Raw genomic sequence first — 17,245 nt, forward strand, 5'->3', positions numbered from 1 at the left:
GCTCATTCCAAACACTGACACCGAGCGTTTGGTTACTGTGGTTACTGTGAGGCTCAATTGTGACCGACAGGAGCTGAATGATAGACGATCTCAGAAAATATGAAATAAGGTCAGATGGAGGAGGGGGCTTCAAGGACAGATGATGACAGGGTAATAAAAGTCAGAGACGAAGGACTGATTCCCGTTCAGCTGCGGACTCGAACGTATCGTTGGATTGTGCAGACTTTGATGACATGCAGTCGTTCTGCTGAAAGCCCTTGAAGAAGACATTTATATGAGACAATTTCCAACATCAGTTATGGGTTCAGGAGGTGGCCGCTCATCTCTCGGCCCTGTTTGAAGATTTTATGGTTTGTTGTCACAGGACTAAGTGTGTTGGTGGGTGGGTTCCTGTATCTGTGACCTCCATCAGAGGCTCTGTGGAGCTCGAGCTCTTTATTCTTCCTCTTAGAGCTGCTCTGTAATTCAGACATACAGTAATAACCTGTCAGGTACACAGAAGTATGTAAACGACGCTTTACCACGAGCTGCCACTTCAGCTTTCTGACATCATGAACACAGGAATCATCAGACAATCATTTGTGATGCCAGTGAACATCCTCCAGTTTATCCCCATCTCTGACTCTAATGGGCCCATTATTTCATAAAGATGCTTCATAAAATGATTTAACAAATTAAACTAGTCTCGCCCTATGACAGCTGGGATAGGCTCCAGCGCCCCCCGCGACCCTGAAAAGGATAAGCGGAAGCGAATGGATGGATGGATGGAAATTAAACTAGCGACATTGTGTTCCAGTGGTCAGCCCTGTTGTCTCACAGCATGAAGGGTCTGGGTCTGAATTCGCTGGCTGGGCGGGGCTTCCACTTGGAATTGGTTTGATATTCTGGTGGTTTTAATAAAGTTTCTCATTTGCTTTCAGACCCTGAAGTTAGTGCGACTGCATGCAGAGCTTCTGGTTATGTGCACGGTTCATCTCTGCACCCGTTTCTCAAATAGAGATAAGTGGAGGAACTGCACCACTTAGGAAACTAGCGCTGTCATTACAGCAGCTAAGAAAGAAAACCAGTCCTGTGGGCCGATGTGACAGCGAGAGGCTGCTTTCACCTGCACATTTAGTTTGAGCAGCATTTTAATCTTTTTTGTTTTTAAATAAAAATATTATTTTACTTAATATTCCACTTTGACTGACTCACATTTCACACGGAGCACTGTCTGTCTGGGATTCACTCGGATGTTGATTTGACAAAAAAAACATTTTAAAAGTCATCAGATTTATATTTTGGTCCTTTCTTGATCCTGTTCTGGTGCACTGACCTTAATGTGCACATAACTCCAAACCCACAGGCTTCACACGTGACCATCACGTGTGACACACCTTTTAGATGTGGTTTGTAATGCACACTTTCACGCTCCTTTGAATAATAACAGTATCTAGCACAATGCTTCTTCTACTAGTTGTTGTAAACGTGCTGTTTGCAGGTCTTTAAAGAAGTCAAAAAGTCGTCTTGCAATTTGTCTGCATAACTGAAACATCTCCAGGCAGTTATTTTGAAGCCCTCGTCTAAATAAAAGGTTCAGGAGCCATAACAATCAGTAATGAATGAGACATAAAAAACTGCATTAATTACAAAACAAAGGAAAAAAAACTTTAAAATTAGGTTTACTTGTTACTTGTGTATCCGAGACGTCACATCTATGAAGCCAGTGTGCCACGCAACCCATGCAGGCGCAGGGAGAACACAGAGGCACCGTGGATGGATCATCGTGGATGCCAGTCATTTGTTGGAAAAAGTGTTTGCAGTAACTTTACTGAAATTAACAAAACTATTAACGCCATTTACAAAACGTTGCTATAACTGGATTTTACAGCATCCATCCATCCGTTCTCTTCCGCTTATCCTTATGAGGGCTGCGGGGGGGTGGAGCCTATCCCCGCTACCATAGGTCGAGGTGCAGGCTACATCCGGGACAGGTCGACAGTCTGTTGCAAGTAATTATTGTAAATTTATTGTAGAGTTTGTGTATATTTTCTTTACAGTAGGGTCACAGTAAATGTAGCTGGCATTAAATGTCCTGTGAATTCACTGCTAGGGCCCAGAGCAGTAACTCCTCCCGGTTTAATGACCTTATACCGACGCTAGATGGCAGCAGCTGGAGGCAGATGCTGAGTGTAGCAGCTTTGAATATGGAAATCAGCCCCACTAATCTCAGCTCCACACATCACAGAGTGGACTTCAGCAGCACAGTGGAGGAAGTCTGTGCGTCATACGCGAGCCTGAATGAAAACTGTGGCCGGCTTTGGTCACTGGGATCATCTTCACGGTTAGCTTCTCATCTCTTTATTTCTATGAATCAAATGTAAAGGGGGCAGTGTTTAGTCTTCAGCGACTCACTTCCATCCTGACTGGGTGGAACTGCTCTGAACACTAACTGCCTGATTTCCTGCAACAATCAATCCCACTGTTTCTAATTGGACGTGGTAGCGCCCCCTCCTCCTCTTCCTCTGCTCTCCGGTTTATTGTCACTGACATTCGGATTATTCCTCACAGCAGCAGCAGCAGCCCGCTCCTCCTCCTCGTCTCCTTCTCCGTCCGACAATGCGGGCACAAACTAAGGATTTATAATTTCTCCTTCGCTTCCTCCTCGTTTGCACGGTAAGAGAAATCTTTCCTTCCTTCCTCATCTTGTTTCGCTTTGAGCGTTTCTTTAAAATGTTTTCGTGCTGCTGAGCCACGCGCACGCGAGACAGCGCCGGGCTCTCGTGTGGACGCGCAACGCGTGAAGTGGGTTACCGGTGGGAGCTTTGGTGTTGTGCACGGGCTGTTTGACTTTAACTTGCACAGAACTGAGCGGTGTGTGTGTGTGTGTGTGTGTGTGAGAGAGAGAGAGAGAGAGAGACACTGCTTGCGCGCGCTGGGTGGCTCTTTGGATCCGAGCCGTTTGTTGGGAACGATCAGCGCTGGATCCGCCCCCCCCCCCGGTGTTTACTTCACTCACTGGAAATCTGAGGTGGGCCCCCGGAGGCTCCACTGACCCCACTCTCATATCGACCCCTCTAATAGAAGACACTTACACCAGCACTTACACCCCCACCTACACTCCCACCATCTCCTCCAGAATTTTGGGTGGCATATGGCTGCTTCTGCTCCAAGGCTCACAGATGTTCGGTTGTTACATCAGCAGCCTTGTTTGGAGACAAGACGCTCAAACCACATCCTACCTTCTGCTTCTGTGTGTGTGTGCAGAAGTGTGTGGGTGTTAGTGTCATTATGGGGGCCTGTGGCTCAGTAATTGCTATGGTCTGATCTCGTTGTGTCCTCACTGGAGAGCTATAATCCTCAGCTGAAAGTAAGCTCACGCAGAAAGAGTCAGAGTGATCCGGGATGTATTTCAGTGGGAAATATGCAAATATCCATCTCTACAGGAGGCAGCATCTGTGGGCTCGATCTGTGATTATTCACCTTTTGCAGTGTCTGCTCTCCCGCCTTCACAGGAGGGAGAAGTGATCATGTTTTTCCCCTCAGCACTTTAGAAGCAGGTCACAGTCAAGGTATAAAGCAATAATATTCATTGTATTTCTAAAACTGTGGAACAGATTCCCCCAAACAGTCCAGATGGTTAAAAATAAATAAATAAAAGTTACCGTTTGAGAAGCTGCAACATTTTCTCCCTTTTTAAAAAAAAAAAAAAATGTTTTGGGAAACTGCTTCAAATGTTCAGAATCAACAAACCGACAGTCCAAGCAGATTCAAACAGTTTGAGTTACACAGAAATATTAAAAGGAAACACAACAAAGCTCGGCAAAAACTGACCAAGCAGTTTATTAATGCGACGCTCAGTGTTTGCAGACAAACACTGTTGTCCCTGCTCTTGTGACTGAACCCAGTCCACGACCTTCACAAACCCCTGCAGGATAAACTGGGCCCATTAACCATCCCAGTGCTGATTAGCTCTCAAAGACTTGATTAAAAGACAGGATGAAAGCACCTGCTAGCCTAGCAACGATCAGGCTTTTTCAAAGCACGGTGACCTTCACCTTCATACGGGCTGGTTTTTGTTCACTGGGCCTCGGATGAGACTGTTGAGGTGCTGCGGTACGTTTCATTGGTTGGGAAGCCCTCCATAGGAACACCAGCTTGCTTGGCTTTAGATCCTACTTCTGAAAAATGTAGATGGTTTAACTTTTTTATGAGAGATCTCCTAATGTTTTATCCACAGCGCTGACATGTTTGGCTCACCTCTCAGCTGCTGATTTACTGCTCAGTCCGATTCTCTCAGCTACGGCCGTGAGTTGTAGGTAGAAACGATAAGAAGCAGGCTGCGTGCTGTTTCACTGGAATTCGAGTGACTGCCTGATGTATTTATGTTGTATTGTTCAAAATCGAAACAAAGTTACTGTATCAACATACGCAGTAAGACGCAGGCAATGAGATATTACAGGCAAAATCTATATTCTACAAGCATGTAAAGATATACTTTTCTTTCTGAGACTCTGGCGTTTTCATCCCGCACACGTCTCATCTGTGTTCCTCATATTTGGATTCTCTTTTGTTTCGTTTAGTTTTGAGTTTGTTCGCGGGCGTTCAGCGGCCCATCTGCAGCTCCGGCATTCCCCAAAACCCTGTGGCTTAATTTTCTGATGTAGGATAATAAAAATACTTTTGGGAACTTTTGGACTCCAAGAAAAAAAATTACAAAATGTAAATCTGACTTCAGGTTTCTTTTCTGGAAATTGATGCAAACTAGCAGACTGATCCTGCATCACCTCTGACCCATCAGGCTGTTACAATAACAGACACGTAACAAACATGGGCATGGGTAAAAATATTACATGAATCTAAATATTATTAAGGATTTTTCAGGATAAAACGTTGAATATTGTGACCGATGCTGAGCGCTGACAGCCTGCTGTTGTGGGCTTTTCTCCAGGCCTGCTTCGCAGCGGTTTGCAGCCATTTCTTTGCTGTCAGCAGAAGTAACTGTCTATTTTTGTCTTTACAAATAGCTTTTATTGAGCTCTTTAAAAGCCGCTTTATTGTGCGATGTGACAGCAGCGCAGTGAACTCGTGTCAGTCTGCGGGCCTCACATTTACAGAATACGAGGCCAGTTTCCGGTGAGAACATCAGTCTTCTGCCTGCTTTATCTTCACTGCTGCTTTCTGCTGGATTAGTCGAGGATGTCGAGCGATGCCTTTTCAGTCTGGCGTGGCTGATCGTGGTATCGCACACTCACAGATGGTCCAGAGACGGCTTAAAAAGTTGGCAGATCAGCTCTGATGCGCCGACAAACTAGTGCAGCGCGTCGGACGTAACGAAGGACAACAGCTGGCGGCGCTTTCAGAAATCTGGCTTTGAAATCTCGCGTCATGTGATTGAGTTTGTGTTTTAAATGATACGTGCACAACAAATCAACAAGACACGTGTCTTACGGATACTACAAACGCCTCTATTAGTCCAAAAATCCTTTGATTAGATGTTCATTTTTATGCACAGCACTGTGGGTGTCGCAGCGCGCATTCATTTCAACAAAAGTCTGAGATCTTTTTTCTTTTCTTTGGAAAAAAACCAAAAAATCTTTGGATTCAAATTAAACATGTAAGAAAACCACTCAGAGTAAATTATTCCATTTAAATGTTTAAAATTGTTTTCATCATCGACTCTCTAAAGTAACACCAAAGAGGCTTTTTATAAACATCTTTATTTGAATATTTAAATATGAGCATCACTAACGCACCACAGTATTTATTCATCTACAAAGAACGAACGGACCCTTTTAAAATGCATACAAACGCAACTAAACTCTAAATGAGGCAGTAAAATGTGAGACGTTTGCATCGAGATTTTAAATGATCTCAGTCAGGCTCCAGGTGATGACATCACCACCTTGAACGGGAAATGCAGTTTTCCATTGGCTGCTGCTGGCGTGACCGTGGATCAACCGTGAAGCCGAGCTCGGGTGGTTGTGGGGGGGGTTCTCCTGCAGATCCCGGGACGCACGTTTTGTTTTTGTGGAACTAACGGTGTGGGGATGTCTGCTTACTGATGGTGACCGTGACGGCTGCGTGGTGACTCTGTGTCGAGCTTACGTGCTCTCTGTGCCTGAACTCGTGAATATGTTGTTATTATTATTATTATTTTTTTTTTAAAGTTGTTGGTTTGTTTTTTTTTAATTTAACCAAAATAATCCCAACATGAGCCCAGAGAATGGGAGGACTTTGAGCTCTGGAGAAACGAAGCAGACCTGCTGGTTGTTGGCGTGTTGCGTTGGAAGCTTTGCAACTGTGAAATGTTCAAAACCCTGATGCATCATGAAAAAACCAGAGATGAGGATCCACCATCAGCCACACAACGATGATTCTCCATGATTTATTTATTATCTTTGGCCCTGAAACTTGGTCCCGTGAGCCTCTCGGCTGTGGACGTGACCGGGTCAGATCTTTGCAGCTCCTCCCTCTGTAGCCTGTGGTGATGTCACCCTGTGCTTTGTGATCAATCAACGATTTCTTGTAAACATACTGAACTCTTTATCAGAATTTTAACTATTTATGAACATGCTGCACATTTATTCATGTGCATCATCACGAAACGACAATAATTCATTGAAAGGAGACAGAAAATAAATAAATATCGATAAATTAATACTAAATGATTTTCTTTTCATGTTTATCTAGAAGCTTTAAATTTTACAAAACCTAAAAACACAGAAAAATGAACGTTTTGGACGTTAGCTGTGTGACGTAAACACAACCGAAATGTGGGCCAGAACTGAATTTTACTCTGTCTGAACACAATTCAGTTTTATTGATACATCACAACAACATATATTTTATATCCGGTCGTTCAGTCTGATGTCACTAGCCGTGTCTGGGCCTAAACTCCGCTGCAGGTCCATATATCAAACGATCACTATGGCATTACTGAGAGTTGAAAAACTGTCTAAAGTCTTTCATCTTTAATAAAATGATCAGCGTTCTGCTCTACCAGGTGTAACAATTGAGTTTAACATCCAGGCATCCATGAAAACGGAATTTATGACATTTAACGGAGTTAGAAGTTAGCAGGGAGTTAGCTCGCTAGCTTCTATCTAAATACAATATAGCATGTCCTGACTGCGGGGTTTTGGAAACAAATTAAAACGTACAGCTCTGCTATCACTTCCAACATAAATGAAGACAGAAAACTAAACAGCAGTGACATTTGTAGGGTTACTGAAGTTGGGCTAGCTGCTATATAATGATGTGCTACGTGACCGCTAGCGACACAGCTATGTTAGCATAATATAAACAAGCTAACTTTTTTTCCACTGGATAAAAGTTAACGTGAGTGTTCTCGGTGGTCAGGAACAAATGTAATCGCATGGCAGGATGCTGTAAAAGGACCAAACTTCAGCCAGGAGAACAACAACAAACAGTGAAATGTGGATTATTAAATATTAGGTCTCTCTCCTCCAAGTCTCTGTTAGTACATGACTTAATAATTGATCAACAAATTGATTTACTCTGCCTTACAGAAACCTGGTTGCAGCAGGATGATTATGTTAGTTTAAATGAATCAACACCCCCGAGTCATTCTAACTACCAGAAACCTCGAAGCACAGGCCGAGGGGGCGGTGTGGCAGCAATTTTTCACACCAGCCTGTTAATTAATGAAAGACCAAGACAGACTTTTAATTCACTTGAAAGCCTGATGCTTAGCCTCGTCCACCCCAGCTGTGAAACTCAGAAACCAGTCTTACTTGTTATCATCTATCGTCCACCTGGGCCTTACACAGAGTTTCTGTCTGATTTCTCAGACTTTATATCTAATTTAGTTCTGAGCTCAGATAAAATAATTATTGTGGGTGATTTTAACATCCATGTAGATGCTAAAAATGACAGCCTCAACATGGCATTTAATCTGTTATTAGACTCAATTGGCTTCTCTCAAAATGTAAAAGAACCCACCCACCACTTTAATCACACTCTAGATCTTGTTTTAACATATGGCATAGAAACTGAACATTTAACAGTGTTTCCTGAAAACCCTCTCCTGTCTGATCATTTCCTGATAACATTTACATTTACAATAATTGATTACACAGCAGTGGAGAGTAGACTTTATCAAAGTAGATGTCTTTCTGAAAGCGCTGTAACTAAGTTTAAGAATATAATCCACCCACTGTTATCATCTTCAATGCCCTGTACCAACACAGAGCAGAGCAGCTATCTGAACGCTACCCCAACAGAGGTCGATTATCTTGTTAATAATTTCACCTCCTCACTACGTACGACTCTGGATACTGTAGCTCCTGTGAAAACTAAGGTCTCTAATCAGAAGTACCTGACTCCGTGGTATAATTCTCAAACACGTACCCTAAGGCAGATGACTCGTAATCTGGAGAGGAAATGGCATGTCACAAATTTAGAGGATCATCATTTAGCCTGGAGAAATAGTTTGCTGCTTTATAAGAAAGCCCTCCGCAAAGCCAGAACATCTTACTATTCATCACTGATTGAAGTAAATAAGAACAACCCCAGGTTTCTCTTCAGCTCTGTCGCCAGGCTGAGAAACAGTCAGAGCTCTGTTGAGCCAACCATCCCTTTAACGTTAACTAGTAATGACTTCATGAACTTCTTCACAAATAAAATTTTTATCATTAGAGAAAAAATTACCAGTAATCATCCCACAGATGTAATATTATCTACAGCTACTTTCAGTACCATTGATGTTAAGTTAGACTCTTTTTCTCCAATTGAGCTTTCTGAGTTAACTTCAATAATTACTTCCTCCAAACCTTCAACGTGTCTTTTAGACCCCATTCCTACAAAACTGCTCAAAGAAGTCCTGCCATTAATTAATTCTTCGATCTTAAATATGATCAACCTATCTCTAATGATCGGCTATGTACCACAGGCCTTCAAGCTGGCTGTAGTTAAACCTTTACTCAAAAAGCATCTCTAGACCCAGCAGTCTTAGCTAATTATAGGCCAATCTCCAACCTTCCTTTCATATCAAAAATCCTTGAAAGAGTAGTTGTCAAACAGCTAACAGATCATCTGCAGAGGTTTATTTGAAGAGTTTCAGTCAGGTTTCAGAGCTCATCACAGCACAGAAACAGCTTTAGTGAAGGTTACAAATGATCTTCTTATGGCCTCTGACAGTGGACTCATCTCTGTGCTTGTCCTGCTAGACCTCAGTGCAGCGTTCGATACTGTCGACCATAATATCCTATTAGAGCGATTAGAACATGCTGTAGGTATTACAGGTACTGCACTGCAGTGGTTTGTATCATATCTATTTAATAGACTCCAAGTTGTGCATGTAAATGGAGAGTCCTCTTCACACACTGAGGTTAATTATGGAGTTCCACAGGGTTCAGTGCTAGGACCAATTCTGTTTACATTATACATGCTTCCCTTAGGCAGCATCATCAGAAGACATAGCATACATTTTCACTGTTATGCCGATGACACCCAGCTCTATCTGTCCATGAAGCCAGATAACACACACCAATTAGTTAGACTGCAGGAATGTCTTAAAGACATAAAGACCTGGATGGCCACTAACTTTCTGCTTCTTAATTCAGATAAAACTGAGGTTATTGTACTCGGCCCTGAAAATCTTAGAAATATGGTATCTAACCAGATTCTTCCTCTGGATGGCATTACCTTGGCCTCCAGTAACACTGTGAGGAACCTTGGAGTAATTTTTGACCAGGACATGTCCTTCAACGCACATATTAAACAAATATGTAAGACTGCTTTCTTCCATTTGCGCAACATCTCTAAAATTAGAAATATCCTGTCTCAGAGTGACGCTGAAAAACTAGTTCATGCATTTATTACTTCCAGGCTGGACGACTGTAATTCATTATTATCAGGAAGTCCTAAAAACTCCCTGAAAAGCCTTCAACTGATCCAAAATGCTGCAGCAAGAGTCCTGACAGGGACTAGAAAGAGAGAGCAGATTTCTCCTGTTTTGGCTTCCTGTTAAATCCAGAATTGAATTCAAAATCCTGCTCCTCACATACAAGGTCTTAAATAATCAGGCCCCATCTTATCTTAATGACCTTGTAGTACCATATCACCCTATTAGAGCTCTTCGCTCTCGCTCTGCAGGCCTACTTGTTGTTCCTAGAGTATTTAAAAGTAGAATGGGAGGCAGAGCCTTCAGTTTTCAGGCCCCTCTTCTGTGGAACCAGCTTCCAGTTTGGATTCAGGAGACAGACACTATCTCTACTTTCAAGATTAGGCTTCAAACTTTCCTTTTTGCTAAAGCATATAGTTAGGGCTGGACCAGGTGATCCTGAATCCTCCCTTAGTTATGCTGCAATAGACTTAGGCTGCCGGGGGATTCCCATGATGCATTGAGTTTTTCCTTTCCAGTCACCTTTCTCACTCACTATGTATTAATAGACCTCTCTGCATTGAATCATATCTGTTATTAACCTCTGTCTCTCTTCCACAGCATGTCTTTATCCTGTCTTCCTTCTCTCACCCCAACCGGTCGCAGCAGATGGCCCCGCCCCTCCCTGAGCCTGGTTCTGCCGGAGGTTTCTTCCTGTTAAAAGGGAGTTTTTCCTTCCCACTGTCGCCAAAGTGCTGCTCATAGGGGGTCATATGATTGTTGGGTTTTTCTCTGTATCTATGAAGCGCCTTGAGGCGACTTTTGTTGTGATTTGGCGCTATATAAATAAAATTGAATTAAATTGAATTGAACTGAGATAATCCATCCACAATACGAGGTTAGTCATTCATATACTGCTGCATGGGCTGGGCTGTAGTTACATCCTAAGGTTTTAAAAACTGAGCTTAAATAAATGATTAGTGGTAATAAAAGCCGAGGGAGGTCAACAGTGATCACTGACTGTTTTAGGAGCTTTTTGAGATTAAATAGAAGAAAATACAAAACATTAAATGGTAAATGGCCTGTATTTGTATAGCGCTTTTCTAGTCCCTAAGGACCCCAAAGCGCTTTACACAACCTGTCATCCACCCATTCACACACACATTCACACACTGGTGATGGCAGCTACAATGTAGCCACAGCCACCCTGGGGCGCACTGACAGAGGCGAGGCTGCCGGACACTGGCGCCACCGGGCCCTCTGACCACCAAACATGTTAACAACACAAAAGCCATATTAAACGCAGACTACTTTAGGCCCGCAAGTAGGATTCGTCACGTCATCACTTAACGACCGGATTGTAAGGTTAACCCTGCAATAACACATACAGAGAAAAACCCAACAATCATATGACCCCCTATGATCAAGCACTTTGGTGACAGTGGGAAGGAAAAACTCCCTTTTAACAGGAAGAAACCTCTGGCAAAACCAGGCTCAGCGAGGGGCGGGGCCATCTGCTGTGATTGGTTGGGGTGAGAGAAGGAAGACAGGATAAAGACATGCTGTGGAAGAGAGACAGAGATTAATAACATATATGATTCAATGCAGAGAGGTCTATTAACACATAGTGAGTGAAGAAGAAACACCCAGTGCATCATGGGAATCCCTCAGCAGCCTCGTCTCCGAAAACGTCGGAGTGCTTTTGAAAATATGTGGTGTCTTGATAAACTGAGCAGATATTTGAGGTTTACACAGCTACATTCTCGCCTAAAATGTGTGTTAAAAGTTTATTTTGTGACCCAGAAAGATTAATAAGAGTAATATTAAAACTAACTAGCTGCCGCCATTGTTGGAAACTGAGCTGTGCTGAGCTATGAATTCTGGGACACAGCTTCTTCTTCTACGGGGTTTAACAGCTGGCATCCTTGTACATGCAGTGCTGCCATCTTCTGTTTCAGTCCGTTATTACACTCTTAAATCCTGCTACTTATTCCTGCGTCTTTTGGGATCTTACAAAGCTTCAAACGACACGTCGACGCTTTTGATAGTCGACGTAATCGTGACTAGTCAACTAATCGTGGCAGCCCTACTGTTAACACATAGTGAGTGAAGAAGAAACACCCAGTGCATCATGGGAACCCCCGGCAGCCTACACCTATAGGGCTTTGGAGCGTGATGTCAGCATAACTGAGGGAGGATTCAGGGTCACCTGATCCAGCCCTACCTGTACACTCTGTAAGAACACCGAGCCACCTGCGTGTGTTAGCATTAATCGACGCTGGATGCTACACCTATTTTTGTGTTCACCTCTAATGTGAGGGAGAGCTTACATGGCGTTGTTGGAAACCAACCAGCTGGATGAGGATGAGTGTAGCTGATAGTTAGAATACTTTAAGAATTTCCCATGAAGTCCAACAATCTCTCACATTTAGTTTTCCTGGTCCCTGCATAGCGGCGCCGCTGACCCAGCTGCCCTCAATCGGAGTCGGCGAGCTAGTCGTTCATCTCTGGTTGGTGGTGTCAGGAGAATCTCAGCTGATGGGTTTTCAGGATTCACACAAAGCGAGCTGGAATATTTTTAACTCTTGCCAAAGCAGCTTTGCCTCTGATCGTGTCACCTCATATGAATTAGTGTCAGCTCATCTCATTTCTTAGACTCGGCGTGTAATGCAGCACTGCAATGCCGTCAGAGTCCAAGTGTTCAGTCATGTCTGTACGACCGTCAGTTCAGAACTCAGCAGAGAACGAGTGAAGAGCAAAGCTGGAGCCGGAGAATGTGGCTTATTGTTTTAAAACGAAACTAATTATGAGGAGCCTCGTAATAACTTGATGATGTTTAGCGTTAAGCTGCAGCTTTTAGCCGAACGTGACAGAAGATGCAGTTTGACAGATTTTGTCTGGCTGTTCTTCCCGTCTGTACAGCGCACTCGAGTTAAAGCGGCCTCGCTCTCGGTGCACGGCGTGCTCCCACTCAGTCACTCAGTCAGCCAAACACTGCCGGCTGCATATCAACCAGCCACATCAAACGGCCCAGTGATGCTGCCGCTCCGTCCTCGCTGAGCTTTAAAAGGAGTTTAATCTGGACTCTGCTGTAGATGGGTGAGCGTCGCCTGTGTGCGCGTCCCAGGGAGCGCGCTCGGAGCGAGAGGGGTGGAGATTTTAGGAAGCATACTTGCATTTCAAAGTAATGGGCTATTTATAGGGCAGACAAACAGAGTGAGAGAGAGCGAGGGGGGGGCAAAGCGTCCACTGCCTGTGGCCTGTTGTTGTTAGTAGGGCTGGGCGATATGACCCAAAATTCATATCTCGATATTTTTTAGCTGGATGGCGATATAAGATATATATCTCGATTTTTTTTTTTTTAAGCCATAAGTTAAGAACAAAAAGAGAGTTCTTAGTCACACTGTGTCCCAGATGTCACACGGGCACTTTTATTTACATACAGCGTAGATATTACTCAAAAATAAATTATCAGCATATATTAAATAATCATGGTCCATAAATAAAAGAAAACAATGTTGTTTTTGTGCATAACAAAAAGCTCACAATTGTGCAGTCAAAATGTAAACTAATAGACGCTGAGCATAATAACAAAAAGACAGATTTCACAGCTGCACCACGTCTCTGAACATTTGCCATTTGTGGTCCTTATACACACACAGTACGTATCACTCCGCGAGGCTCCTCCTCTGTAGCCGTAATTCTCCGACAATCCATCAAGCGGTGCAGCTCCGTAGCTTAGCAAAGTCATATTAAAACATTTTTTGACAGATTGCTGAGCGCTGTGTACCACATAAAATCGGTTCGCGGTCAGTAAGCACAACCAGAATTCATACATAAGGCGCACTGTCGATTTTTGAGAAAAGGAAAGGATTTTAGGCCGTGCATGTCGTTAGCGCGGTTAGCTCGCTAACACGTTGACGCCATCCAGCCCCACGCACGGTAACTCGCTAACGGAGATTTTCCGCTTTCATCTTGTCATTGCCTGCAGGTGAAGCTATGGGGGAGGGGGAGTTGTGTTCAGTGCAGGAGAGGCGAGGCCGAGTAACGTTGCGTAGAGACAAAAGTGGACGAAAGAGAGGCAAACCTGCGGCTCCACAAGTATAATTATAACGTAACATAGACTATATCGATATAAACGATATTGTCACATCTTATATCTCGTATGAAAATATATCGATATTTTTTAAAAACTCGATATATCGCCCAGCCCTAGTTGTTAGCATCGAGGAATGCACCAGTGGCTGTGTGATGAGGATGGTGTGTAAGGGTTGCAGCCACAGCGTGTATGTTTTAGTCGCAGTGATTAGACTGTGCGGACACAGTCACAGACATGCACGTTTCTGGGGATCATGCTAATTTATGCTGTTGCGATGGAGTTGAAAGGTGACGGCGAGCTCTCGGGCCTAAAGCTGGCTGATGCAGCGTGTCTGTTTGTGTATTTCTAATTGCAGAGAGTTGATTTCATGTGCGTTTGTTACCTCGCTGCGTGCGTGGAACCAATCGGAGAGAAGACTCTGTGATCATCAAAGGTGCAGATATGGATCGTGCAGGGCAGCCGTGGCCCGAGGCTGACCACGTGGCTTCTGGGATGCGTAAACAAATTAACCCGGCCTGCTTTGTGTGCGAACACGTGAACGAACAGGGAGGTAGTTGAATCGCTGGATGTGCGAGTGCGTAAAATGTCAGGGCCGCTCGCTGTTTTCCATGAAATCCACGGCCCGGGAGAATCCACGGGAAACACTGATCGCTTAATTTTTTTCTGATTAAATCCACAAAAGTCCTGAGGGGGAAAGAGAGCTCTGAGACGACAGACGACGAGGGCAGCAAACGCTCGAGCTGCGTGTGCTGTAACGAGATGTTCCCTCCGCAGCACACGCATGTCGGCACCGTGTGTGTCAGAGGAGCTGCTGCTGAGTGAATCCAACCTCATGATCTGAATTCAGTCACAGTAACAGGACTGAGCGTGAGGTGGACTCTGAGGGGACAGTGAGGTTAGCAGGTTACATCCAGAATAACTGAGGAACTGTGTGAAATTAAACAGATGAACCAGAAAAAGGGAAAAAGCATGTTGAGATTCTCAAGAAAAAAGATTTTCTGAATCCACGTTTCTTGGAGGACTTTGGTGTTGTCTCCGACTCTGCATACACCCAAGAGGCAGCATCGCCGCACCGCCCTGCAGCTCACTGCGATATGCTGGTCTCTCTCATCCTGCCCCCCTCTCCCAGTCACTGTATATGGACTGATGGGTAAGAGTAGCAGTGATGAGTGCACTGTTTGCAGTTTAAGAAGACTCTGCGTGGACTGCTCGGCTTGGAAAAGTGTGCTTTTTCTTTTTTAAGCATCTGGTAAATAATGGAAAATGTTGACCCGCCTCGGGGCGTACTCTTTCCATTCCACTGAAAGGTGAAGAGGATAAGATCTCTACGCTCGTTGATACTCAACATTCGGACACGTTGCTTTGACACACAGCACCTACCAGGTTAATCTGCTGAGGAGCAGCTCACAGAACACGACTGAGAGCCCGCGTCGACTCGGCCAATCCAGCCGCCCGTCTGAAACGCAACGAGCCCGACCGTCACAACCACGGTGAGACTCACAGGAATCAAAGGAGCCACTGCTAAAGTCCTGTGTTTGTGTCCCAGTGGGTGAGAGCGGTCTGGGGGGGTCACCAAAAGCATATCTGCAGTGTTGGACATCAGGCTGAAAGATAGAGGGATTCCTTTCATTAACATCTCACCCTGCAGATGTCTTTCACTCCAATATTTTCTTTTTCACTTTGAAAAGATGTCCGGAGCTTTGTGCTCAGACAATTTCTTTTAAAGTCTCTTAAGACCTGCCGTGGACCACCTGTGTAATATTAAACAGCAGAAAGACAAAGTTTGAGTCTCTCTGGTGGATTTAGTGACGCATTCAAGAACCGAAGAATCAGATATTTCTTTCAGGACTAAAGTTTGTGTCTCGCTCTAACAGAAGGAGAATGTTGTCGTGTGCATTGACAGCTCGATATGAAACCTTGTTGTACTGAAACATGTTGTTCTCGTGCGTCACTTTTCACACACAAACCTTTTTATTTGCATTTCCTCATTTTATGGATTCTTTTAGTTTTCATGAAGCTGAGGTGACTCGATTGTCACATTTTTCTTATGACTTCTTCACGTGCAGAAATGTGCGTTTGAGGCCGTTACCTGCTGCGAGTGTCATAAACGTACAGAAACAAAGAGCGGAGCTGAACTTGGAGGCTCTGTGTCGGAGCTTTTAATGACGTTGCTTGCACTGCAGGGGTTTCTTGAGGAAACGCTTTATCGTTTTTATCTCGACTCCACTTAAAGAAATTCATCTTTCAGAAGCGTGACGCTGTAGGATCTTGTGGGGTAAACACACTCGCATCGATTTGTTTCTTTTTTTCCCAACACAAAGCTTCCTTGGACGAGCAAAGCTCCGTGTTTGGGTGCTTTAAACTTTATTTTACCATCCAAGTATTTCCAGGCTTTTATCTGGAATCCAGCTTTGATGTCGATGCCCACCAAGTCTCCTGTGTATCGTCTGTGCTGCAAACTTTAGTGGCCTTCTACCTCAGAAAAGCCCCCAAAATTGTGCTCTCTTCTTTAACCTAACCTGTTTTTAAAGGGTGAGCATTGGCTTTGCTCTGTTCTTTGCTTTCTTTCACACAGGTGGAGGTGGCAGCAGAGGTGTGTGAGGGTTTCAGATGTAGCTTTATTGCAGGAGGGTTCGTCTCCCTGGTTGAAGAACAGAAATTTGATAATGTTCACGCACAACCTGCATCACAAAAAGTGTAACGCAGCATATTCGTGAATTCAGACACAAACATTATGAAGTAGAACAAGGAGTCAGAAATAGATCAGACAGCTTCAGACTGAGGTTCTGGGCTCTGCAGCAGGAGTCTGACAGCAGCGGGTGTCGTGGGATAAAACGGCTGCTTTCTTTCTTGTTTCTCATCATCACGGGCCAGACACCGTCACTATTCTGACATCTTTGCCGGAGCTGCATTGCAGTAAATAAAGGTGAACGTTGGAGAAGTAAAGGGGAGATTTGTTGGTTTTTGAAAGCACAGCTCTGTCACAGAGTGACTCACAGAAATAAGAGGTGTCAGTAAAAGCTGTGGGCATCTGAAGAGAAAATGCACAATAAACTCATTACATTTGGATGATCTCATATTCAAGGTCATCTTCTCGGGCGTGTTCAGACAGGTCGTACACTGTGTGCTCTGTGGCTTCAAACTTGCTTAAAGGGCGGCTGTGGACTTCTCCTACAAAGCCACCCACCCGTGTGGAGGATCACGGCTGGTGATGAGTTTCCACACCTGAAGGTTTGTTCACCAGAATTTGTATAGCGCTTTACTAGTCCCTAAGGAAAGCACTTTAGGGTAGCCACAGCCACCCTGGGGCGGAGGCAAGG

General features: G+C 44.1%; 1 protein-coding gene across 5 annotated transcripts in view; it reads left to right on the plus strand.

Annotated features, from left to right (window-relative positions):
* The first annotated feature begins 1,951 nt into the window (after positions 1-1,951).
* The window catches only part of pcbp4 (poly(rC) binding protein 4), a 202,743-nt gene continuing 187,449 nt past the window's right edge, over positions 1,952-17,245 (plus strand). For 3 of the 5 annotated variants that reach the window (XM_082533457.1, XM_082533455.1, XM_082533463.1), the window contains exon 1: positions 1,952-2,655. The gene's annotated coding sequence lies outside the window, so the exon portion shown is untranslated. The remainder of the gene's footprint in view (positions 2,656-17,245) is intronic. The other 2 variants (XM_082533454.1, XM_082533456.1) reach the window with 2 other exon arrangements.

Source organism: Aulonocara stuartgranti, assembly GCF_965226115.1.
Source record: "Aulonocara stuartgranti genome assembly, chromosome: 5".
Classification (NCBI taxonomy): domain Eukaryota; kingdom Metazoa; phylum Chordata; class Actinopteri; order Cichliformes; family Cichlidae; genus Aulonocara; species Aulonocara stuartgranti.